We start from the raw sequence: 27,947 nt of genomic DNA, 5'->3' as shown, positions 1-27,947 counted from the left end.
GCCATATTCCCTGTCCTCATAGTGCTTAGAGACATCACAACCAAGACAGGCAATTAAAATGTCTAAGGAAAGTACAAGCCTAGCCATCTGGGCCCAGCGAACTCACCAAAGAAGTACAGCACCAAGACCTGCAGAATTAAATTCACTACTAAGCTACTGAAATGTAACTTGTCCTTTGTGCTCAGTTTTAAAGCATCTTATTTTAATTGATCTCAATAAATATTTACCAAATCTATCAAGAAGGCCAGATTCAAATACAAAAAAAGAATGGAAACTGCCCTATCCTCAAGAAGTTTATAATCCACAGGCAACAGAGAGAAATGTTCAAAGACAATATTAGTCCAATACTTGATAATGATGAGGTAATTATAAAGTACAGTGAAAGTCCTCTAACTGATGCTTCCTCCATGAGCTTTCTTTGACAGTCTACACCTTTTTAGAGCTATTTCTCTTATTTTCTTTCATTGAACTGCTCTAATAAATCTGAAAATTATATTTCACCATGAAATTTAAAGGTTGGCACTATAAACTGTCTAAACTTACAGGGGTCAGTAACTGTTTAACAATAGTTTATATCCACAGAGTGGGGACAGACCGACATAAACCATCTCCCAAGCCACACTGGTGACAACCAGAGCAGGAACACTGAAAACTCCCTCAACAGGAGCACCACCTTTATACCTATGGCAATTAGGAACCAATTCTTGACCTGAGGCTGGTTTCTAGGGATTAAGAACCAGTCCAGCAAGTAAAAGGTTTGAGATTAGAACTGTCTGTTGTCAGCCCCTCAGACACAACCAGAATGGCAGGAATTGCTGTGAACCACATACAAAGTTTTTGCCAGGAAGTACACACAGTATCTGCTCTTATCTGGAGCCAATGTGATCAATGTTCTCCTCTCAACTAAAAATGGTCTAGTTCTCAAAGGGCCTGTTTTACCATTTCACATCCAGAAGAAGAGAAAATTACTCCTATATGGGCTGAGGCCTTAATCTCATATGCTAAGTAACCTGAAGGATGAGTGGGTTCCTTTTCCTTGGCCACGGCATAGGGGACCGATCACCTTGTGGGCAGGCTCCCTAAAAATGTATTCTCTTCAGTATGTTAAACTTCCCCTCTCTAAGCTGGCAAGACTTCAAACACATTCGGAGAGAAGTAAGACTATATGAGGTGGGGTTCCCGAAACAGCAGGGTCACATTTCCTCCTGGAATGTGGAAAGCTGAACTGTAGGAGGTGCCTATAAGAGATCTGGCCCACTCCTGAAACATTAATACACTTCAAATTAGGCACAGAGAACTTGGCAGCTCGGCTGACTCCCAAACCAGCTCTAAACAAAACTGGACTGGTCAGGATTCTTCGTGGCAAACAGCAGTAGAAGGAGCCAATCAAAACTCTTGGCCCTGCCAAAGAATTGCCGCCTTTTCCTTAAAGGGAAAACACTTCAAGGGGAGTGTGTCTGTATTTCTAAGGAGAGAAAAGGAGTTTTTAGATTTTCTGAACTCCTACATCCAGTTGCTTTATTTCTGTAAACTCTTTTTCCTACATTTGTTCTCGTCTATTAACACCAGAATTGCCACTGGGTGTAATTAAAAAACAGGCTAGGCCAGGCGCAGTGGCTCACGCCTGTAATCCCAGCACTTTGGGAGGCCGAGGCGGGCAGATCACGAGGTCAGGAGTTGAATACCAGCCTGACCAACATGGTGAAATTTCGTCTCTACTAAAAATACAAAAATTAGCCAGGTGTGGTGGCATGCGCCTGTAATCCCAGCTACTCAGGAGGCTGAGGCAGGAGAATCACTTGAACCCAGGAGGCAGAGGTTGTGGTGAGCCGAGATCACACCACTGCACTCCAACCTGGGTGACAGAGCGAGACTCTGTGTGAAAAACAAAAAAACAAAAAAACAACAACAAAAACAGGCTAGAGCTCTACAGAAAGACGCCACAATCCTAACACTACTTTCAACCAAAGGAGGCAGGACATCCCCCCTCATCTTATTGCCCTCATCTTACTGCTACCACTTAAGGGCAAAGTCCTCCCAAAGATTCTTCCCCTGCAGCCTCATCTTTTCCCTACTGCCTCTTCCCTTTTCTCTGACCCTCTCTCCCCAGCCATTCAAAACTCAGCAGAAATACTAAAGTAAATTTCATCCTGATCAGAGTCTCTCGACAGCACAGAGGCAGCGTAGTAGACGGGGCTTCTCAAACTAACTGTGAGGAGCAACACTTTCTGTTAACTTTCCAATCCATCAGAGAATCATACTTTTGTAAAGTGCAGTAAAATGAATTATTAGAAAAATGAAATTTTAAAAAACAAGAAATATAAAATACAAGCCCCAGTTTTTTATTGTTAGACTTAACACTCATAAAAGTATTCTGTCAAATTGCTATAGAAGTTCTAAGTGCATACAATCAATTTCTGCACCTATCTTGTATGAATTGGTAATAAACAGCAAACTAGTATCAGTCTACAAATGACACTTTAATTAGCACTGGTAAAAGGAAAGTAGAACAAGCTTTGTTCACCACGCAATCCTAGGGATTAACACAGCTCACTTACTAGTCATATGACCTTAAGCATATCATTTAATTTTTCTGAATCCCAATTTCTGCATTGATAAAATAGGAACATAATGTCACCAAAAATATTCTGCAAAGTTAACGAAAGATTAAGAAAATATAATGCCAAGAAGCCTAACACAGTGCCTGATTTAGACTAGGAATTCATGAAATAACTAATACTATCAGGTTTTCTAGGTATTTCCTTTTATCATTCTCTTTCAATTCAAAGGCAATTCTAATCCCAGTAAATCCTAAACTTGGGAGTCAGTATTTTCAAAGCTAACTGTAACAAGCAAAATTCAGATCTATGATCTTTTATTGTCTTTAGTATCTTTTCCCTTTTGATGTCAGGAACAGAAAAAAAAAAAATCAAATTTTCATGTTGTGCCAAAAATGAGTTCCCACTTGATCGCTAGTGTTTTCTGTTTGACCCAAGATATATTCCAATTTGATTTCTGGTCAAACTATTACCAGCTCAATCACTAATTCTGCTGTCATTCCAGACTTGTTATTGTTATTTTACTTAATACTGAGGAGATACAAGAAGAATATTTATAAATTATGTGAAGGATATAAAGAATAACAAAGACATACGCCATTAGAATTCTAATTTTTCCTCCACCTCCTGCCCCCACCCCCAAATGTATTTTCCTACATGGGCTGAGCCCCTCCTTCACTACTGTCCTTAAAGATCTGAATTTAAGTCCTAACTCTGCCACTTCATAACCCATATAATCTTCAATAAATCACATCCCCTCTCTTAAGGCTATCTCCTACCTATCAAATGAAAAGGCTGAACAACATGGTTACTAACTTTGTTTTCAGCTCCCTGTTTGATTTCAGCTAGGTTCAACACTTTTCTTGTTAAATCCCCCTGACTCCTTACCTTTCTATTTTACACAATTCTAGTAGCCATTATCCCACCCCTGAATTTGCTATACCAAATCCTCCAACCAAAAACTCTGACCACCACCACCACCCCTTAATTTTTCCCTCAGTCCTTCCTTCCTGTTCTCAACAAGTACCTTCAGTCACTGAGGAGAGACAATTCCACCTGATCCTCCAAGATCTCCACCTCCCTCAACATCGAGATCCATCCTTTCACAAATATTTCCCTTGTGTATTCAGAGCACAAGGGCTAAAAGGAAAGCCCCCAAGAATTCAATCCAACATTTTCATATATGAAACAAGCCACATTTATAATATAAAAGTAATAACAGAATGAATGAAAATATTTGCAAATGTGTATTGGAAAAAGGATTTGCTACATATATAAAGAATTTCAAAATGAACTCAGTAAGAAAACGAACCACCCGGCCAGGCACAGTGGCTCACGCCTATAATCCCAGCACTTTGGGAGGCCAAGGCGGGTGGATCACCTGAGGTCAGGAATTCAAGGCCAGCCTGGCCAATATGGCGAAACCTCGCCTCTACTAAAAATACAAAAAATTAGCTGGTCGCAGTGGCATGTGCCTGTAATTCCAGCTACTCGGGAGGCTGAGGCAGGAGAATCTCTTGAACCCAGGAGGCAGAGGTTGCAGGGAGCCGAGATTGCGCCACTGCACTCCAGCCTGGGCGACAGAACAAGACGCTGTCTCAAAAAAAAAAAGCAAATGAACCACTCATTTTAAAAAATGTGCAAAACATTTAAACAGACCCATCATCAAAGAGATATGAATAATAAATATGCAAATGGAAGATGCTAAACATCATTAATATTTAGGAAAATACGAATTGAAGCCATGAAGAGACACCATTATGTATCTATCAGAAGGACTCTCATTTTTTAAAAAAAAACAACGGACAATACCAAATAGTGGAAAGAATGTAGATACATTCATTGCTGATGGGAATCCAAAGTGGCACAGCCACTTTGGGAAACAGTTTGGCAGTTTCTCATACACTTATACACTTCATATACACTTATATGACCCAGCAGCATTCCCACCCTTAGGTATTTACCCAAGAGAAATGAAGCTACTCAACAGTAAAAAAGGAATGCATTACTAATACCTAAAACAGTACAGATGAATCTCAAAAGAATTACACTAAGTGAAAGAAGCCATACTCAAAAAGCTACATAATACATGATTCCATTTATATAACGTTTTAGAAATGGCAAAATCATAGGAACAGAAATCTGATCAGTGATGCCAGTGGCTGGGGATGGGAAGAGAGGACTGTGAAAGAGCCTGAAGAAACTTTCTACGGTAATGGACACATTTTTTTTTTTTTTGAGACGGAGTCTTGCTCTGTCACCCAGGCTGGAGTGCAGTGGCGCGATCTCGCTCACTGTAAGCTCCGCCTCCCAGGTTCATGTCATTCTCCCGCCTCAGCCTCCCGAGTAGCTGGGACTACAGGCACCCACCACCACGCCCGGGTAATTTTTTGTATTTTTAGTAGAAACAGGGTTTCACCATGTTAGCCGGGATGGTCTCGATCTCCTGACCTCGTGATCCACCCGCCTCGGCCTCCCAAAGTGTGGACGCATTTTATATCTTGATTGTGGTAGTGGTTACATGCCTACATTACATTTGTCAAAATTCATAGTAATGTAGCCTTAAAAGAATGAATTTTACTGCACGTAAATTATACCTGAATAAACTATATATATATATATATGCACGCACACACACACGCACACACACACACACACACACGTATACATATGTGTATATGTATAAAATCCCCCTCAAAAAAAAAAAAGCCCTGTCCCCCTTCCGTCATAGAGGAGTTAGCACAGCAGCCAAGGACACAGGTAGGTGAGGAGCTGAGGAATCAAGGATGCACAGGACAGCAGGCCCAGAGGCCAAAGATAAGAGTGGTTGGGGGTCAGGGGGTACTGGAAGACTATAGGTAAAGCTGGGAAACTCTAGGGAGGTTAGGAAGCCACAAGGAAGAATGGGCCAAAGGAGCCCATTGACTGAGGATTCCAGACCATGAGGAGTAGGGTACAGAGGTGGTGGAGACAGCCATCGCGGTTGGAAAACTGGCTACACTGAGCAAATAAGTAAACATATTGGGGATAAGGGGAGCCAAGTTTTTCCCTGCTGGAGAATATATTTACAAATATGGAAAGAGGTTGGCTGCATTTAATGGAGTTATCAATGTGAATTCATGATTTTATAATATAAAATGCATTGTTTTATAATTTAAAATATGTAACACACACACAAACATCATGCATGTATATATACGTATATAGCACAGAGATATGGAAATATAGATGTATATGTGGTATATATGTGTTTATGTACATATATATGTACACATACACAGAATTTCTAGCTGTTTGCTGAGACAGCCTAGAGGCAATGACACTCTAGGAGCAATATGCATACCCAGCACCCAGATGTTGGTTTCTAATTACTATCCTCCATTTAAAAGAACCAGAGCTTCTTGGAAATGGCTGATTCCAAGGCTGTGGTAGGAAAAGTACAAAATAAACTTGGAAAACCTTCTTGTGGCAGAAAATAAGGAAATGTCCCATGAATGATGGGGACAGGTCAAAAGGACAAAGAAACCAGCATAAAGCAGGTCCCACTGGCTAAACTTTCAAGCTCCCTCCAGCTTGAGGAGTATAATAATTATAGAAATGGGCTACAGCCCACTGAATAAAATAGTAATCCATGAGTCCATCTGATAGAAATAAACAAATGAAAAAGGGAAATTCTTTGTAACATAATGACATCTAACAAATACAGGCAGACACAGAAATAGAGGACCAGCATTTGACGGAATAAAACTGGTTGGTTCAGGAAAGAGTAGTCAATAGTGCTAAGGAGGTTAGGTATAGATCTGTTGAGGAACAGGATAGTAGTATAATTTCAGAATACCTTTCCACAAGACAATAATCAATTACAAAAGGAAAAATGATGAATCTGATGTGGAGAAACCTGGCAGACATCAGTTTAAACAGGTGTTCAAGGTTAACAATATTACTGACAGTGGGATGCGGGGACAGCATTTGCCTCCAGATATGATGCAACGACAAGAGCATGGCATCATTGCAGTGGTATTCCTGCCAAAAATGATATTACTGCTGTCATGAAGAAACAGACGGACCCAGATCTAGACTCTTCAAAATGTTAAGAACATGAAAGAAAGGTGAAGATTGAGGAACTGTTCTAGGCTGAAGAGGTCTGAGGCGACATGCAACTAAATGCAACGCATATTCCTAGACAAGATACTGGACCAAAAAGGAAAAAGACATTGCTGGGACAGCTGGCAAAATGTTAACGGAGTCTGTGGATGGATGGTCGTGTTGTACTAATATTGATTTCCTGATTTGGAGATCTATGCCAGTTATATAGGAAAGTCCTATTTTGGGGAATACACATTGAAGTGTTTGGGAGTGAAGGAATATCACATCTGCAGCTTGCTCTCAAAAAAAGCTCAGAAAAGGAACAATGAAAAAGGGTATGTATGTACACAAACCCCACACACAAACATACAGAGTGAGCAATGAAGCAGATGCAGTGAAATATTAACAACTGGGGAATCCGAGTGAAGAGAATCTAGGAGTTTGGGGTGTTTTATGGGTTGTTAGCTGCTCTGGTAACTTTTCTCTAATTGTGAAATTATTTCAAAATAAAGAATCAATGGAGAAAAAATAATAGCCATCCACTACCAGGGATTTAAGAGTACAATGTCTTTGATTCTCACAATGAAAGCTGATCCTAAAGCTCAGAAAGGTAAAAACGTGGTTCAACAAGTGTCAGTGCCATACTAACTCAGTCTGTCAAACTCTGGAGCCTTTAATCTTCTACTACACCATGCTACCTCATTCGACAAATAGGTAACCATCATGTAACGAAGTAAGTGCCAATATCTTTACTTATCATTGCAGATGGAAAATCAATCAGACCATCCCTGCCCTCAAGGAATTCAGGCTAACAGAGATAGCCTTTACTTACAAACTAGTAAAGGGTTATTGGCGCTATGGTTTGCCTTTACTTGTACAGGGAATGTTGGGCCTTTACTCCACCGCAAATTCATTATGACCTATTAGAAGATAACATTTGAGATGTATAGAAAAAATAGACCAATGGCCACAGTGGAATATACTTAGGTCATGTAGGTAAAAGATCTTATGTGATCAACACACACACACCTCTCCAAGGCTTGAATACCCATAAATAGGAAAAAGAATGGGGGGAATCTATATGAGTATATTTGGGGCTCTCCAACTATTCCTTCCCTTAGGTTTTCATCCTCAGAGATGTTCCATGTTTTGTTTAAAGAGATCATTTTCTAAGAAGTAGTGGTTGTGGTGAGATTAGAACTATCTGGCCCAATTACTAAACTGGATAATTGCTGAAAGTTCTACCCTGGTTTTCTAATGGTTTTCTACTCAAAGCAAAGGGGTAACTCTTGTGTATGAAAGAGAGCAAAAGTTAAATATCTACCAAAGCACAAAGCATCAGGTTTACTTTCAAAGGCAAATTTATCCCCAAAGTAACCAGGCTTTACCACCAATTAGGTGCAAATTAAGCAGTTTTCTTCTGGTTATAAATCAATTAGGGGCGGGGGGGCGGGGGGGGAAGTGCTATGTCTCTTGGTATTGCCCTGAGTTTCGCAAGCAGCTTGCGTACAGACCATACACCATTTACAAGACAAGAAAGAGGAAGACCCAATAGTAAATATGACAATCTCTGCCCTCAGAGAACTTACAGTTTAGCAGGTGGGACAGATAAATTAAAAGAAAGGACACCTTGCGGATTGGAATGGGATCGGGGTCAGGAAAGGCTTCCTTGAAAAGAAAATACCATTTGGCTCAGATCTAAGGAGCAACATGACTTTGCACGCTTATGTATTTATGTTATGTGTTTTACTTTATGGAGAATTTTCTGAGTAGAGAGGTACAAAGAGATACAAGAAAAATGGTATAAAGACACAGAGGAGAAAAAGATAGCAAGTGATTCCATTCTGCTGGGACATAAATACTAAGAAAGAAGCCTTTGAAGGGCTTTTAGTAGCGGAATAATAAATTTTTAATCACCAAAACAACTTTATGGTAGTAATTATTATCTTCATTTTACTAATGAAAAAACTGAGGCTTGAGAAAAGTTAGGTAGATTGAGCAAGGTCCCACAACAAAAAATATGCAGATCAACTGTAAAACCCATCCTCTTTCTGTTCTATTTCCCTCAGAGTTATACACAGAATGTAGCCAGTTCCTTGGATTTCACAGACAAATCACCTTTTCCCTAGATACTCAGCCCTTGGTATTTAACGATTTCAAAAATCCAAACATTCAGCCAGGCGTGGTGGCTCACACCTGTCATCCCAGCACTTTGGGAGGAAAGCTGGGCAGATCACTTGAGGCCAAGAGTTTGAGACCAGCCTGGCCAACATGGTAAATCCTTATCTCTACTAAAAATACAAAAATTAGCCAGGTGTGGTGGTGCACGCCTGTGGTCACAGCTACTCAGGAGGCTTAGGCATAAGAATCCCTTGAACCTAGGAGGCGGAGATTGCAGTAAGCCAAGATCATGCCACTGCACTTCAGCCTGGGTGACAGAGCAAGACTCCATTTCAAAAAAAAAAAAAATTAGAATTAAAAATTTAAAAATACAAGCATTCACCAAAGTTAATTTTAGCTTCATTTGGAGGTCAATCCCTTAGTAAAATTGAATATAACCATTTTTATGGTTTTACTGGTTTTCACCAATGTGAATTTGCACACAAGAAATTAAACATTTTCCCCTTATGTTCGAGGCCCCAAAAGATCAAGGCAGCAGTAAGAAGACAGCCCACACAGAATTCACTGTATACTCTGTAACACACAACACATCAGCATCTATTTTATCCAGCAGCAGGAAGACTTATAAGTCAGGACCCCACAATTATCCCTGTAGAGAGGCACACCAAAGGGAATGTAGGCATAACAGCTACAATAATGGTAACACAAATAGCCATCTGTACTTACAGCCAATCATGCCAAGGGCTTTTAAACACCCACATCCCTACTGCCTCCCTCTCTCTCCATGCAGGTGGGCAAATTCCTTTCCATTCTTCTCCAACCCACATAATTCCAGGGGAATAGATAATCTGATGCTAGGAGCAAGAAGCAAAGAAAGCTGCTATACTTTTGAACACAAAAGACCGAAAAGGAAGAGTCCTAATTCCCCCACCCTGTGTTCTACCCATTAAACCAGTATTTCTCTATTCTTTCTACTGTTTAAAACACAGAAGGATAGCTCCTGTTACATCCCCCAGGTCCCTTTCCCTGACTTCCACCAGTCCCAGCTAGTTTAGACCCTCCTCCCCCCATCTCCCCATTTACTCAATTCTCTCAATGCACTTACCACATTACAGGTCTTGTTGGTACCATTCTCCCTACTACACTGGGAGCCCCTGAGGTCATGGACTGTCTCTTTCTCTGCCTCCCTTCACATCCTCAACAGCCAGCATGGTACAGGGCATACGGGCGCTAAATAAACATTTGCTGGGTGATTACAAGAACTGTGGAATGAACAGGGAAGTGGGTAGGAGAAAAGGAAATGGTTGGACAGTAATCTGAGGTCTGAGGGTCCAGGATATCTGAATAGAAACCATGCTACAGTCCCTACTATGGAACATGTTGAGTGCAACAGTTACATAAGAAAAATCATCCTTTAACAGTCTCTGATAGAGTGTTTTAGAACAAAAGCTGTTCTAACTCTAACAAGCTAAGGGTATCGTTTAAAAAAAAAAAAACCACTAATCCTATTTATTAGTGTTATGCCCCCAAAAGCAAAACAGCAACAAGAGAATGTGGCCTACAAAACTACCACAGCCCTACCACTGAGCTCTGGCTCCCAACACAAATAGCTTTTCAGGATTCCTCTTTCTTTGACAGCTGTTTTGCCCACCCTCTCCCCTTAGCCTCTTCCCTTCATCCCCTACAAGGCAGCAAAGCAAACAACGACTGCACTACAAAATCCAAGAATCATCAGAAAGACAAATCTCCCCAGTTCTCCTAAGTTTATCCTGAGGGCTGCTGGCAAGATAAGCAATTTTTTCCTCATTATGGTAGACTTCACCTGGGTGATGAATGTAGCTATCAACTTTTCAACAAGGTGCTGGAAATAGTAGATCTCAAAACCATACCTTAGTAGTGCACCTGCCCAATCTGCCCTCAGCTCTGCAACCAGGAGGCTTTCACCAGCTCTACTTTAGCTCTAATCCACCAGCTATTACCCGCCCCCTACCAGGGGCATCTGCTCTTGAACCTTCCTTACTAACTATATTTGTCAAAATCAAACAGAATCTGATAGAAAAGTAAGACAGGAAAGGGATATAATAAGTTTCTAAGATTGTCTCAATTTAAACCCTTTGGCCATATTTTTACCTGGATTTTTTTTTTTCTATTGAAGAAAACTATAATAATTACTTTTAGGGGATGCTGATTTTTATTAGATTTTACTTTGAATCACTGTCGTAAGATGTTAGAGCTAAAAGCAATCTCAGAAATAACATCATATCCCCACATTTTGCAAACGGAGAATGACCCAGAGATGTTAATAACTGCTTAACTATAGTTACACAAAAAAAATTTCCTAGATCATCAAATCCTGGATGGCAAGACCTGTATCTAATTTGTCTCCAGTGTCCAACAGTGTTCAGCACTTGATAAATGGTTGGTTAACTGAACTAAATGAACACAACTAATTAGTGGGAATCTAGAACTATGACCCATGACCATTTTACTTCAAGTACAATGTTTTCTCATTACATGTGACTAGAAAGCTAGAGTCGATGAATAATTTGAAATCCAAGCTCTCTTCCTCCTCAACGACCAGGCACACTCTGTTTATCTCTGACACCATCTGTAAGATTTCCAATCTCTGTATGTTCAACTGCTCTAAAAATCATACATTTCTAAACTGATTCCCTAAAATAGCTCTCCTCTTCCACTCAGATAATTTTTTTAATAGTTCTCTTCAATTATCTAATCTTCTTAATGACTGATCTCTTGGGGATCTCTCCTTATACCTTAACAACTTACAATAAGCTACAAAAATCTGTCTCCTTCCCTTGTTTGTGTCCCCCTAGGCCAATGGTTCTCAACCTTACTGCATACTAAAATCATCTGAAGACGTTTAAAAAAACAAACCTGATTCCTGGGTCCTGCCCCCAGAGTTCCTGATTTAATTGGTCTGGGTAGGGTATGGCCGAAGCACTGAAATGTTTTAAAGCTTCCCAGGTGATTCTAACGCACAGTTAGCTAAGATTGAGAACCTCTGCCCTATGCCCTCAGAAACTCACCACTTAGTCCATTAATACTCTAAAAATAACTACATACTGCCAGTTGTTCTGGACTTGCAAAATATTAGACTGCTTTGCACCAAGGCAGTGTGTTGCTAGACTGAAGGCACACTGGAACCATACCCTTGTTTCACATCTGTTATATAATAAAACTGTGGTAAATATGTTGGTAAAGCTCTATAAATCATTAATGATAATGAATGCCCAGCATCTGGCTAAAAGACTACAGAGGGGAAAAAGCTGTACTGAAGTTGGCTCAGAAACACATTTAGTCTCTCAATTTTTTTTTTTAACCAAAGATCTAGAGTCCTTCAAATCCACATGGTCTTTCTGTATCAAAAATAGCTTTTTGTGGCACATGAACAAACCCAACCCAAAAGAAGCACAAGAATATACTATGTATTTTCATGCCTCCATGAGTCTGCTCACCCCAGTATCTATGTCTGGAACTCCCTTACCCAGTCTGCATAGAAAACTCCTATTCATCTTTCAAAGCTGAGTTCAAATGCCTCCTTTAATCATTCATTCAACAAATACTGAGAATTCACTAAGTGACAGGCAATGGAGATACAACACTAAATGAGACATAGTCACTGGCTTCACAGTGCTTACACTCAAGTACTTGGGAGGACAGCCAGTAAACAAGGAGACAAATTTTTAAAATTCCCGATGATGCGAAGAAAAGATGACAACACAATGTGACACAGTAATGGTGGATGGTGACTGTTCCAAAGTAGACTCATTTGGTCCCTCAATCCAAATCAAGAAAGGAGACTTTATCACATTCCTTTTCACACTCTCAGAATTGACTCTTGCTACAGACACAATGAATATTTTGAATGAACAACAAAAAAAGAGTAAGAAAGGCAAAAGTAAAATACTAATAGAAATAATCGTAATCAACTAAAAGTCAAGAGACACAAACCCTAAGTTGTTCCAACTACCTACTAGGTTTTCAGCGAATCTCTTCCTCTTGTCTCTAAAATGGGTGGACTGGATTAGACCGGGATTGTAACACTCACCAGAGGTAAAGAGTGAAGTGCACAGGTAGAGACTGTGCAATACTGAAGCAAACGGGTCATTCCAAAAGGGAGCAGCCGCTATCTGGCTCCTGCAGATTGTCAGATGTAGGAATGTGGGCCCCGTGCTGCCAAGTGAAGCAGCCACAAATCTGGGTTTCACGTGAGCTTTCCCAATGTTTAAATGTTAAATCCAAAGGCCTTTAAAATACTGTGTTATCCAAACAAAATCCCATGTGTGGGAGCCACACCAAAGGCCTATAGTTTGCAACCTCTTGACTAGATAATCTTTAAGTCCTCCCTAATTCTAACAGTCTATGGCTCTAAATGAAATATCTTCTCAAAGAAAAACAGTTAAGAGGAGACAACGGGGTCAAAGAATAGAAAGAGAAAAGGACAGTCTCCTTCCCAAGTGTTCCAATCAGATCACAGAAGGTGGGAGGATCACTGGAGCCCAGAAGTTCAAGGCCAGCCTGGGCAACAAAGCAGGAAACACTCCAACTCTAGATAGATAGATGATAGATAGACAGATTAGGTAGATAGATAGCTAGATAGATAGATAGAGTCTTCCTCATAATTCATAGGCAGCAAATCCTTGTTGCTCAGAAAGAAAATGCAAAATGCAGCCTGGATAATGAAAAGACCAATTCTAATCTCTCCTTCAGATTATAAAAGCAGCCAGTCCACTATATTTTTAGTAATCTGGGGCTGAACTGTTGTGCTTCTGCCCACATGAGCTTAATAAATACCGCTATTATAGGCAATCAGGAATGCTTAAATAGAGGCACAACCCATGTGCACACACACAGACACAGACACCCCACATAGCACAAAGCAAGGAAATCAATTATGCTGAAGACTGGCAAGATGCCCCAAAGACACAGCAGGAATTTGATATGAACAGCAGGATGAGGAAGGAGAATGAATAATTCAGACTCCCTGATTCACTTAACAAAGTCCTGTCAAGCACAAGCTGAGACCCACGGTTTGTAGGCTGAGCTCCCTGGGCTAAAAGGCAACACAAGCTCACTGTCTGAATGGAAAGCTCACTGTGCCTGCTGTGGAGGTGGGAGAAGGAAGAAATGAAAAACGTGCACCTCGAATAGAAGTCAAGTTATTTTTCTGAGAGCCAGTTCATCATAAAAGACCAAACTTGAAAGCAGACAATGTTTTCATACTGTCATTAGCAAAGGAAAAAGAACATGCATATTTTATTTATGCCCACCCTCTTTAAGAAGGCCTCCACTGGATTAACAAGCCCAAAGTAAATGAGATAATGGAAAAGGCAAAAGAAAGAAGTATCAGCCAGAATAGCTAAATGTATAGACATATTCCCAATCCTTACCCTCTCACCCCAGTGTTTAAGAAAGTTATCAACATGAACTATCTTCAAGCTAGCATTGATGACTGTGGACTTATGGACTATTCATCAACTGCTTCACCTAAGTTCCTCATGATTTTTAGACACCAGCCAATTCTGAAAACAGATCCAGATCTATACCAAGCATTACTCAGTCACCATAAACTCTTACTTCACTGGAAAATAGAGTTTTGTATAAAGGTCTTTTTTTTTAGACTGTTACATAAATGACCTAGGGAAGAGAAAGAAAGGTAAACGGTCCAAGCTGTTTTCATGTGTCTTTATGATAGGTTTGGTGTTTTATCTTCCACTTTTGTTTTTTAGTAACAAGAATAAAATATTTGTAATCATACAGCATTTAAATCTCTCAAAGCTACAATACTCACTGATGCAAATTCAGTCTTACATTTGTAAAATATTACTTATAAACAACACACCAAGAATGCATTAACTTCTGAATGCCACAATACTAAAATTGTGTTTGTACAAAAATCAAGGGAAAAGAACAAATTTAGGCTGTTCTTTACAATTCCTTCAGAATTCCTTCTAAGGCTATAAAGACACAGTGACCAAGTTCTAAATATTATACTATTCTGAGTAGCAGAAAACAGATTTCAGAAAGCAATTACTACCACAAACAAATGCACTTAGCATGAGCTCATACATTTAAAAACCATTTTAAAAATTAATCTGATTCCTCAAAGTTATCAAAAGTAACTAACAACTTTTCAAAATTCAAATGGCTGAACAGGAGATGTTTCAGTCCTAAAAGCAAAAAATAAATAGCACTGAAATTGAATAGTAATTAAATAACCTGCTCCTTCTGATAATAACCAAATTTTCCTATTTACATCAGGTCAGCCTCTAGGGAATTAATCTGTCAGCCTGCCATAAAGAAGCGTGTGATACAACAGCAGTGACTCAAACCAGAGAACCTATGAGAGGAGGCAGCAACCACACCAGATGGAACTTTCTGCTCACATTCTATGTCACGGATCAGGATCTAAGGGTTCATAAGGCAAGCTCCTAATGGTCACAGGTGGGGGCCCCCAACTGCCAAATGCTTACTGACTGGTGCATCTAAAAATGAGATAATACAAAGTCTGATATGCCTTTTCTTTTGTCAAAGAACAATAAAGCCATTGTTGATCAACTTTAGCAAGTTGGAAAATGGATGACAAACTTCCCGGAAGAAGAATAAACTTGTTCTGTGAATTATTTGGTGAGGTTGGGGCAAAAGTATTTTTCTTAAAGCTCCACAGAGGATGCTAACAGGCAGCCAAGATTAAGAAACACTGGTCTAATTCAACCTTGAAGCAAACTAACCAGAGCCACTTAACCAGTGAAAGCCAGAGGTAAAACACTAAAGGGGGGCCACCTTGGCCTTTGAATATGACTTTGTTTGAAATGATTATCTCTAGCAAAAGAACCACACAGTGATCATTCACCCTGCAAATTTAGGATCTATATTCCATACAGATAAGGTTCTTTCAGTTCTAAAATCCTATAATCCATACAACCATTAAATGGCAATAAATACTAAGCTTACTATAAATCAGATACTGTGCTACATACTGGGAATTTAAAAAGAAAAAATAAAGATTAAAACAGAGTCCCTACCCTCGAAGAGCTTACAGTTTGGCAGGAGCTCAAAGGAAATAGGCTCTTATAATACAGTAAAATAAATCCTAAATAGGGAAAAGCACAAGGTGCTATGAAAGCAGTCAAGAGAGTTCCTAACCCTATCTTAGAAATTCAGTAAAAGATTCCCAAAGGTTTATTGAGACCAATAAACCAAGATCTCAAAGATAAGGGTTAGTGCCACAAAAGGTGGAAGGAGACATGTTATAGAGGGAATGAAGTGAAGCTGCATGGTGTATGCATGAGCGGGTCAAGCGGTGGGAGATGAGGTAGGAGCCAGATCACCAATGGCTTTTAGTGGCACTAAAGGACAGTGAGATGATCAGAGTTGTTTCAGAAGGATCACTCTGAGAAAAATTACTGCAACGCAATGATGTGGGATGGGAGGGACGAAATTAAAGACAGAAGGACCATTTAAGAGGCTATAACAGTAGCTTCAGCAGCTGGGTAAAGGGTGGCACTGGTTGCTGAGTTACACAAGGACAGAATTTTGCAGAAATTCCAGGTAAGGGCTGGGCGTAGTGGCTCATGCCTGTAATCCCAGCATCTTGGGAGACCGAGGCGGGCAGATCACCTGAGGTTATGAGTTCAAGACCAGCCTGGCCAACATGGCAAAACTCCATCTCTTCTTAAAAAAAGAGCAGATAAGGAGGAATCAGTTTTAGATGCTGTGTTTGCAGTTAACTATGGAGTATCCAAGCACAGATGCACAATGAGCAGGTGGATACAGACATCCTAAGTGCAGGAAAGAGATCTAGGCTAGAGACAGCAATTTGGAAGTTGTCAGCATATAGATGATTAAATAAAGCCTTAGCAATAGACGAGCTTGCCCAAGGAGAAATATATATAATTTAAAAGAATTAAAAAGAAAAAGGCCTAGAATAGAATCCATTCAAGCACCAACTTTTAAGTGGTGGGCTGAGGAAGGGATAATAAAAATGCACTGGCAGACAGAGGGAGATATTCTAAAAAGCATGGTACAAGAGAAGCCAGGGAAGAGAGGCATTCCAAGGACAAAGACGACAGAAAGGAATATTCATTGGATGTAGCTGCAAGGGGGTTAACGGTGATTTTGGAGAAAAAGAGTTTCAGTGTTGTGGTTAAAGAGTGTGACTCTTTAACTGCAATGGGCTCAAAGGGCACAGACAACTATTTTAAGAAGGTGGCTTGTAGAAGGGAGGAGAGTGAAAAGCAGATGGCAGGTAAAGATAACTAAATGTGCTAGATTTTATTTATTTATTTTGTTTAAAGTTGATGAAAAAAAGATATAGAAGGGCAGATTTAAAATCTTGGGAAAAATCCAAGTAGAACTCACTACAGAAAGGATGAAAAGTGGCACTCAAATTTGGTAGCACGAAGGTAAAAGAGCTCCAATCTGAGGGTTTCTATAAATTAAGAGGCAAGATTAAGTGAAGGGAAGCAAAAGGAAAGGAAATGTAGGACAAAGAGGGATGTTTAAACAGCCACTGTGGCAAATCCCCAAGAGGTCACTTAAAAACAGAAATACTGGCCAGGTGCAGTGGCTCATGCCTATAATCCCAGCACTTTGGAAGGCCAAGGTGGATGGATCACTGGAGGTCAGGAGTTCGAGACCAGCCTGGCCAAATGGTGAACCCCCAACTCTACTAAAAATACAAAAAATCAGCTAGGCATGGTAGCACACACCTGTAATTCCAGCTACTCAGGAGGCTGAGGCAGAAGAATCGCTTGAACTCAGGAGGCAGAGGTTGCAGTGAGCAGAGATCGTGCCACTGCACTCCAGCCTGGTGACAGAGTGAGACTCTGTCTAAAAACAAAACAAAACAAAACACACACAGAAATACTACCAGGCAGGAGTCAAGGGTCTAGGAAAGGTTGGATATTAGAAAGGCAGAGAGCTGCACTGAGTTTTGCCAGGTAGGAAAAATACAATGAAAAATGAAAATAAAGAGAGGATATTAGCCAAAGAGCTGTTTAAGAGAAGGACGACGAAGTCTAAACAAGACAGGGAAGGCAGCAAAGACAGGGGAGTTAACAAAAAGGGAGAGAATACACAGAGGGCCAATGCACTGGCTTTCTCAATGACACTGGAGAAAAGAGGCAGTGGGGGTAACTAAATGAGAGAACTGAAGAGTCTTAATGAGCAAATGAGACACTTGTCTTTAAATTTTCAGAAATTAAGCAGTTCTAAATTGACTAACCCCAGGATGTGGCCTTAGAATAGCTGGTGAAAGAGAAGAAAGGCAATGAAACAGATTAATTAGAGAACCAGACATAAGACTAGCTAAGGTGCTGGATCAGTCTTCCACACAGACACTGGAGTCTCTTAGGACAATAGCAACACTTAAGGTAAGAAGAAAGCCCACAATCCAAGAGCTACAAGTTTTTGTTCATGTTTTAAATGAGGGAGGGACAAAACTAACAATAAATGACAGTACCACATAAGGGAAAAGGTTAGACTAGCCAGATTACACGAGCTTTTAAGGAACAGGGAATTTCACCCGAGGGTATAGGATTTTATGTAAACATTGGAGAGGGGAGAGAGAGAACAACAGAATACTAATCTCCCTAATACAGGAGAACAAGGAACACCAAAACACCCACTAAGCCAAGCATGGTGTTGCACACTGGAGTCCCAGCTGCCTGGGAGGCTGAGGCAGGGGGATCACTTGAGCTTGGGAGTTTGAGACCAGCCTGGGCAACACAGCGAGACCCCATCTCTAAATTTTAAAAATTACAAAAACAGAAAACCCACCCACTAGAAGGGAGATAGGGGATGTAAAGTCCTGAGAAAGAAAACAAATTTAGTTATGAGAAAGGAGTAAATATAACATGCAGTTAAGAGGCTGAAGATGAAGGAAGTTTGCTTACTGTGCAACAGGAAAAAATAGGACAGTCTATGAGGAAAGGAGCCACTGGAAGATCAGAATGGAAGAGAAAAAGTATAAAGTCAGTCAGGCCTGACAACAGAGGAATATACAGATGGCCCACAAGTACTTACATTCTGGATGCTGACCAAGGAGTGCTGAGTTGAAAGAATGGTCTGTTTGGGTACTGCAAGGTTTCTTTAAAAGAAAAAAAAAATTAGTCCAAAGAATTCCTTAACAGAAAATTGGAGGGAGGCAGGAGGACTTGGGCCTTTGGACAGAAGTCAGCATCAGCCAGATTTAAGTGAGCTTTTAGGAGTCACAGTCAGAAGAGCAGAGGAGAACAGGGTAATCCAAATACCATGTCACCTACCAAACATTGAAAACAATGGCAGCTCTGGTCACTGGAGAGAGGAAGAACCCTGAGATTCTAAAAGGAAGAAACCACGGCCTAAAGTATCAATTTCGCCAAAGCAAACAAAAAAACTCTCTGAATGAAGTTAGTTATGATGTGGACTGACTCAGGCTGACAAGAACGGGCACCAGATTCAGGTTTCTGGCACCTTCGATAATGACTGATGAACTAATAAATAATGAAGCCTCAAGATTCAAGAACTTGGATACCTCTAATCAAAAATAAAAATTAACAAATCAATTACTTTTTTACAAACCTAATATATGTAACCACTCCTGTGGCTAAGTGCTTTCCTTGAAATATCTCATTAGTTCTCACAACTCTGTGAGGTAGAAACTATTATTAACATTTTACAGATGAAGGAACTGAGCCTCAGAGAAATTGAGAAACTTGCCTAAGGTAATAAATCTATTAAACAGCAAAGTCAGTAGGACTCTAAACCCCAAACTCTTAATAACTGAGCTCCACTTGACTCTTACCTTGCCACGCCAGCATATTGCCAATATGCTTAAGGTATAACCTCTGAAATATACAACTCAAAGTATCATTACTAGCAGAGAGAACACAAAGAAATAAAAGGCATGGTCCCCAAGAAAATTAACTCTGCTTAGAGAGACAACAGATAACCACACACACACACACACACACACACACACACACACACACACACACGCGCGCGCGCGCGTGCGCGCGCGTAACAATTTGAAACTATGTTTAAGTATTAAACTAATGACAAAGGTGACAAGGATACAGAAGATAACAGTATCTAGATTCAAGAGTTCTTTAAGTCTCTGTCCAAGGCAACAAACTAACAATCCATTCTTCTAGCCCCACAGACTTCTCAAACTTCAGAGATAATTTTAAATTCCTTAGGAAATACCTGATTAAAGCTTACTAAAACACCAGAAAAAAAATGAAATCAAATGGTTTTAACTGAATACTTGTTCTCTTGATTCTTGAACCCTCTCATAACCCAACCACTTCCCACTACGATACCTAGTTTCCTTATAAAAAAGCTCCATTTTGACCCAAAGCAGATGGAAATTTACCTTTACTGATTATGTCTCCTGGGTCATTTATCCAATACGTCTTGCCTCTTGCTTCAGTATAAACTTCAGAAGTTCGAAGCTAAGCCAAAAACAAAACAGCTACAAGATGAGGGTTAGTAAGGATGAACCCACTCCTGGAAACATCTATGTCTCTGCCTTACAACTCTGAATTCCCTCACATCTTCCACTCAGACTCGTATGTAAATGAACTCCCCTCCCTTTCCCTACTTGGAGACAGAAAACAGGATACCTTGCTTTACTTTCAAACTTCTCAGAGGTAGGATGAGATATAGAATGGTTATTAAGTGCTCTGAATCTCAAGCAAAATATAACATACAAAAACATAATACAATACTGGTTTTAACATATTTACCATGTAATGTCCAAACAGCTTTATTCCACTACTAAGAATCAACTAAGGAACACATAAGACAGAAAGGACATAAACAGATGCATATACAAGTGTTAAAAGCCCAAGAAAAGCTAAATTCACCTTTGCCCCTCAAAAGGACCATTTTGATTACAGGTCAGAGTTTGCACCATCAAAATGAATCAAATTGTTTCAAGTAATACTGAAATAGCAGTTGAGGGTAAAATGAACTTTAGCCACTGGACTCTGACCATCATCAGAGGCAGTTATATTAAAACACAGGCATGTTAACAGGGGAAAATAGCAGAAAATAAAGGTGGATGTAATGGTTTTAAATTATGCTCACAAACTACTTGATACTACTCCATTCAAAAGGTAGGCCCTGCTTTTCCTCCCGTTGAGAGGAGCTGGACTTGCTTCTAACAGACAGCATAAAGCAAAAATTTAAGTAGATCCTCCTGCCTCAGTCAAGCCTTCAGATAAATGCAGCCCAGTCAAGAGCTTGACTGAAACCTCATGAGAGATCCTGGGACAGAACTACACAGCTAAGTTGTCTCAAATTTCTGACCTACAGAAACTATGAGATAATAAGTGTTTGTTGCTTTAAGCCAGTAAGTGTAGGGCTAATTTGTTACACAGCAAGAAATAACTAATAGGGAGGGTATGTTGTAGTGCACTGTGTTATGAATCCCAAACTGCCATTATGGGAGGCCGAGGCAGACAGATCACTTGAGGTCAGGACTTTAAGACCAGCCTGGCCAACATGGTAAAACCCCTTCTCTACTAAAAATACAAAATTTAGCCAGGTGTTGTGGCAGGCACCCATAATCCCAGTTACTCAGGAGGCTGAGGCAGGAGAATCACCTGAACCCAGGAGGCAAAGGTTGCAGTGAGCCGAGATCGTGCCACTGCACTCCAGCCTGGGAGACAGAATGAGACTGTCTCGAAAAACAAAATACAAACAAAAACATCATTAAAGGTCCCTCCAAAGTTCTGAAAACAAGGACTACCAGAGGGAAGCACACCAGTATTGCAGTAACTTCCTCTTCTAGTTTGAGCAAGCTAACAGGAATATAATGAGAGCTAGAAATATACGCCATTATGTAATTTAAAATTTTATAGTAGCCATATTAAAAGTGGTAAAAAAAAAGGTGAAATTAATTTTAAGAATATATTTTATTGAATCCAACATAGTTAAAATATTAGCATTTCAACATGTTGATTTTAAAACATACTCAATATTTTAAAAATCTCAACACAGTATCTTACATTCTTTTTTGTACTAATTCTTCTAAATCTAGTGTATAGTATTTCACGTTGAGTGTATCCTTTTATTTATTCATTTATTTTATTTTTATTTTATTTATTTATTTTTTGAGACAGGGTCTCGCTGTGTCACCCAGGCCAGAGTTCAGCAGCACGATCATCGCTCACAGCAGCCTTGACTTTCCAGGCTCAAATGATCCTCCCACCTCAGCCTCCCAAGTAGCTGGGACCACAAGCCTGTGTCACCATACCCAGCTAATTTTTTAATTTTTTGTAGAAATAGCGTCTCTCTATGTTGCCCAAGCTGGTCTCAAACTCTTGGGTTCAAGTGATCCTCCCACTTCGGCCTCCCAAAGTGCTGGAATTACAAGCATGAGGTACCATGCCTGGCCTTTTTATTTTTTATTATAATTTTATATAAGAACAGAGATGCAAGTCTCACTTTGTTGCCCAAGCGATCCTCCCACCTCAGCCTCTCAAAGTGCTGGGATTACAGGCATGAGCCACTGCACCCAGCCTGAGAATGCATCTCTATAGCCACATGTGGCTACCGTATTACCATATTACACAGCAAGTCTAGATGATTTCTTCCACAGCCTGTTACCCCTTCAGAAACATGAGTGTAGAGCCCAGGGAGACAAAAGTAAAGAATTTTTTAGATAACTAAAGGATCCTTTTTATTGTCTTTACTGAGATATCTCATTTGAGCAGGTCCCCAAGCTGGGAAAGGATAGCCTTCATGAAAGAAAAGAAAGAGGGAAAGGACAGTGCTTACTGTTAGAAAGAGGAAAAACTACTTTGAAGAACTGAAAAGAAACTAATTCTTCCTACAAAACATCAGAACCAATCATCAGAGTATAGAGAACATCATCTACCTTTTTACGTGATATTCCCCTCAGCATTCAGTCATCCATTCATCTCATACACAGTCCTACATCCATTTGAAATGGAAAGATGCAGTTTGTTCTGAATAAGAAGGTTTGGAAGGAAATAAAGGGGGAAAAACACTGAGTGAAAGAACATTTGCCTTTCTCCAAACACAAAAACCTTCCCCAGTTAACACATTTGCCTCCTCTCCGCCGGCAATGTTATCTCCTAGCATCATAGCTTTCAAGAACAAACCAAACCCAGAGCCTGCCAGGAGACAGTGATCCAACTGATACGGTTTGGCTCTGTGTCCCCCACAAAATCTCATCTCAAATTGTAATCCCCATGTGTCAGAGGAGGGGCCTGGTGGGAGGTAACTGAATCATGGGGACAGACGTCCCCCTTGATGTTCTCAGGATGAGTGAGTTCTCGAGTGATCGTTTAAAAGCATGTGGCACCTCCTCCTTCACTCTCTCTCTCTCTCTCCTGCTCCACCATGGTAAGATGTGCTTGCTTCCCCTTCTGCCATGATTGTAAGTTTCCTGAGGCCTCCCAGTCATGCTTCCTGTTAAGGCTTTGGCACTGTGAGTCAATTAAATCTCTTTTCTTCATAAATTACCCAGTCTCAGGTAGTTCTTTATAGCAGTGTGAGAACGGACTAATACACCAACGAGAAAATCTCTTCCAGTGCCACCAAGTCACCCTTTTCCTCCTCCTCCTCCTGCTTCTTGAGGAGCTAGATTGAGACAATTACGGAAAAAAGCCCAGCTGTGTGAGTCACTGCAGCCATCCCAAGGGGCCTGGGCAAAATCCAGAGGACAGCTGGAAACAGCTGTTGTGAGATCAACTGCAACTAGGAGGGAAGGAGGAAAAGAGGATGAATTCATAGTTTATTACACATGATCCCATTCTGGCCTCAGCAAAGCTGGTTTTTATTTTCTCTCCCAAATGAAAAGTTTCTTCTCCCTTCTTACTAAAGATTCTTCTTCTAACAAAGAAAATAATAATTGATTCACCAATAAAGACCTCCTGAGATCATTATCCAATCTATTATGGGGGATGCCACTCCCCTCACCCATATGTCTCCCACAGTACAGGATAAACAAGAATCCAACAGGTAAGGAAAGAATTATTTTAAAAAATATCTGTAAGGCTGGGCACGGTGGCTCATGTCTGTAATCCCAGCACTTTGAGACGCCAAGGTGGTTGGGTCACTTGAAGCCAGGAGTTCAAGACCAGCCTGGCCACCATGGTGAAACCCCATCTCTACTAAAAACACAAAAATTAGTCAGGCATGGTGGCATGTGCCTGTAATCCCAGCTACTCAGGAGGCTGAGGCATGAGAATCACCTGAGCCTGGTAGGTGGAGGTTGCAGTGAGCTGAGATTGTGCCACTACACTCCAGCCTAGGCAACAGAGCAAGAGCAAGACTCTGTCTCAAAAAAAAAATAAAAAACAAAAAATAAAAAGCTGTAAAGGCAACTCTAAAGGCAAGACACATTTGACTTGAATAAAGCTCTTAAAAAGAGAAAAAAAGTCACCAGGAAATATGAGGCTGCTGAGATCTAGCACAGAAATAGCCCCAAGGAAAAAGAGGTTGCTCTATGGTTCCTTACACGATAATATTATAAATGCTTTGTTGATTAAGGAAGAAATGTCAGAAGAGTGTTTATTTGCACAGCTAGAGGGCAACCAGCCTTAGGATGTCTAATCCCCTTTCCTACCGGCCAAAAAGATGTAGATCTCCACACATCAATCCTGACGTCCTGAAGAAAATGGTGACTGACACCACAGGTCCAGATACTGTGGTAAAATGAAGAGCAGGTACCTTTCCTAAGAAATAACTTCTCAGAGTTTGATAGGTAAGGGAAGAATAGGGATTTACTGGCATTTGATACAAACTAATATTGATTTAATGGGCTCTGATAATATGAGACTTAGGAAACTGGTAAGCATTCTCCTCTACCCAGTCTCAACACACCCAGACACTCACCCTTCAAAATCCCTGGGCTTACAGCTCAGATGGTTTTGATCAACACATATTCCTCAGTGGTCAGTCTTGGATTCTACAGTCCTTTCAGACATTCACACAATAGAAGCAGTCTATACCTTAAAATTTACCAGCCAAATCATGCATGAGAATAGAAGAACTGCTGCCTTCAGAAGTCTAGAGATATATTTAAAAGCCAACAAAAAGCTCCTTTAACTCTCTCAGCTGCCCACCTGCCATCAGTAACACTGTTCCTAAAGTTTAGATACAAAGGTTCAAAATCCCTCTATACATTCTCTGCTCCCTAGTGTGGCCCTATCACTACAGAACTTCAATTATTTCTTCCCCAAATATTTTTTAAATACTGTATTTACATTCCATCTCATTTCAATATATATAAGACCTCTTGCAACTAACTGCCAGAGAGAGCCACAGGAGATCCTGTAAATAGTGGAAGGAACTGAGATGGGGAGGGAGTATAGAGGAAAGTCTGAGTCAGCTCCCAAAGCCAAAGGAACATTTCCCTTGGCCTCCCAGGCTTAAGATTAAAATAACTGTCGGATGCAGTGGCTCACACCTATAATCCTAACACTTTGGGAGGTTGAGGCAGGAGGATTGCTAGAGCCCAGGAGTTTGAATCAGCCTGGGCAACACAGTGCCTAGGCTATAGTGCCTCATGGCTACAAAAATAAAAAATAAAAAATTACCCAGGCATGGTGGCACACCTGTAGTCCCAGCCACTTAGGAGGCTTAGGTGGGAGGACTGCTTGAGCCTGAGAAGTCAAGGCTGCAGTGAGCCGTGACCGAACCACCACACTCCAGACTGGGTGACAGAGTGCGACCCTGTCTCAAAAAAATAAAATAATGACATCTTTGTCAAAAAGAATGTAAAAGTCAGAAAAGGTTTTTCAGTTGCCTTAGTTACCATTTTGCATCTCCCTCTTTTTCTCCTTTATGCTTCTCCTTTCCAAGTGTACAGCAAATCTAGAATCTTATACTAAATTCTGGCACAATTTTATATTATATATAGTCTTATCTTTCCCACCAATATAATAGCAAAGTATGACCCTATACCATGTTTTACACCATCAACTTACCTTATTTAATTTCGGCTGAGTTTGTGTATCATCTAACCAACTCAATCAAAAGCCCTTACAGACCATCTCCTAGATCTTACATTTCCTGCCCACACTACCTCACACAGAGAACATCCAATGATACTTCTTAATTAGATTTTTTTTTTTTTTTTTGAGACGGAGTTTCGCTCTTGTCACCCAAGGTGGAATGCAATGATGCAATCTCAGCTCACCGCAACATCTGCCTCCCGGGTTCAAGCGATTCTCCTGCCTCAGCCTCCCGAGTAGCTGGGATTACAGGCATGCACCACCACGTCCAGCTAATTTTTGTATTTTTGGTAGAGACGGCATTTCACCACAGTGACCAGACTGGTCTCGAACTCCTGACTTCAGGTGATCCACCCACCTTAGCCTCCCAAAGTGCTGGGATTACAGGCGTGAGCCACCATGCCTGGCCGATTAGGTTATATTTCATATAAAATGAGAGCAGGAGTGAGACGGAGTGATTCAGTCTAAAATGCACAAAGTGAGAATGCAATCAAGGTGAGCCACCCTCCAGGAGACAGGAAGAAAAAAAGCATTTGATCAAATCTTATGAGATGACATCTGGAGCCTCTGCACCTCGTCACAATAGCCAAGTCTATCAGTAACATAGCTAAGTCGCCAAAGCCATTTGTACTTTCATCCCCTTCTCCTTCAGTATTTCGGATGACCACAATAACTTCCTTTCCAATTAGCCACAGTGGCAGCCACTGCCATGATAATCAACAATGATTTTACTAAGTCTAGGCATCTGTTTTCAAGGACAACGTGAGGAAGCCAACAGATGAGAATGTCCCAGGCCAGCTCTGGAGTATCCATGAGGTTGAAAGGGTAAAAAGGGGTCTGTGAAAGGACATGAGCATGAGCTAAAAGGTCAGAATGTATTCAACTCAAATGTGCTCATGGTAGTAACCATGGGATTTTTTACTTTTTTTCTCCAACCAAGACACCAAGAAAAAAAAATAATAATTACAGTCTAATGGCAACGTACAAAATGAATCTTAAAAAATAAGTGATGACCTGTAATCCCAGCACTTTGGGAGGCCAAGGCAGGAGGACTGCTTGAGGCCAGGAGTTCAAGACCAGCCTGGGTAACACGGCAAGGCCCTGTCTCTACAAAAAAAAAAAAAATTTAGAACTAGCCAGGCATGGTGGCACACCTGTTGTCCTAGCTACTCAGGAGGCTGAAGTGGGAGGATCGCTGGGGCCCAAGAGTTGGAGGTTAAAATGAACTGTGATAATGCCACTGCAATACAGCCTGGCAACAGAGCAAGACTCTGTCTCTAAAAAACATAAAAATAAATGATGAAAATAACTGACCATTATACTTTAGAGGGACTTCTCATATAAGAATTTTGGTTAGGAGATGAAAGATATGTACACTCAAAGCTACGAAACGTTGATCAAAGAAATTGAAAACATAAACAGAAAGCCCATGTTCATGGGGGAAAAAAGAGAATTTTGGATAAGCACACACATTGTTGCATAGGTACTACTGTCCATTCTTAGCAGATAGAGACAGACAGGGAAGAAGTTACAAATCCTAGCTCGAAGTTTCACAGAAGACATGTATCCAAAGACAGAAACTAGATTTCTTGAAGGCGTAATTTACAGCGGGAACTTTTGTCTTAGACATGAAATATAAAACATACAGGAATGCATCATTAACTTTACATATTTAACATCCAAACCAAGAAATATAAAAGTTATATATATGTATATATATATTTTTTTGAGATGGAGTCTCACTCTTGTTGCCCAGGCTGGAGTACAGTGGCACGATCTCAGCTCACTGCTACCTCCGCCTCCCAGGTTCAAGTGATTCTCCTGCCTCAGCCTCCCGAATAGCTGGGATTACGAACACCTGCCACCACACCTGGCTAATTTTTGTATTTTCAGTAGAGACAGGGTTTCGCCATGTTGGCCAGGCTGGTCTCGAACTCCTGATCTCAGGTGATCCACCAACCTTGGCCTCCTAAAGTGCTGGAATAACAAGCATAAGCCACCATGCCCGGCCCAAAAGTTGTATTTCTTATAACAATGCTAAAACACACTATGTTTAAACATAGAGTTTCAGAGCTCAGAGGGATTGCTAGACAATAAATCAATACCAATTCCAACACACACTGTATCCAAGGAGTTCAAGGCACTTGGCTTTAAATACTACATATGTGCAACATGAATAAGACTTCGA

At 40.5% G+C, this 27,947-nt stretch overlaps 1 protein-coding gene across 18 annotated transcripts in view; it reads right to left on the bottom strand.

Moving 5' to 3' along the window:
- RBFOX2 (RNA binding fox-1 homolog 2) overlaps positions 1–27,947 on the bottom strand; it is a 286,813-nt gene that overhangs the window by 229,507 nt on the left and 29,359 nt on the right. The window lies entirely within an intron of this gene.

The sequence above is a fragment of the Hylobates moloch genome, unplaced genomic scaffold (assembly GCF_009828535.3).
Source record: "Hylobates moloch isolate HMO894 unplaced genomic scaffold, HMol_V3 SCAFFOLD_19, whole genome shotgun sequence".
In the NCBI taxonomy this organism is placed as follows: Eukaryota; Metazoa; Chordata; class Mammalia; order Primates; family Hylobatidae; genus Hylobates; species Hylobates moloch.
This window is presented reverse-complemented; position numbering and strand designations above follow the sequence as displayed.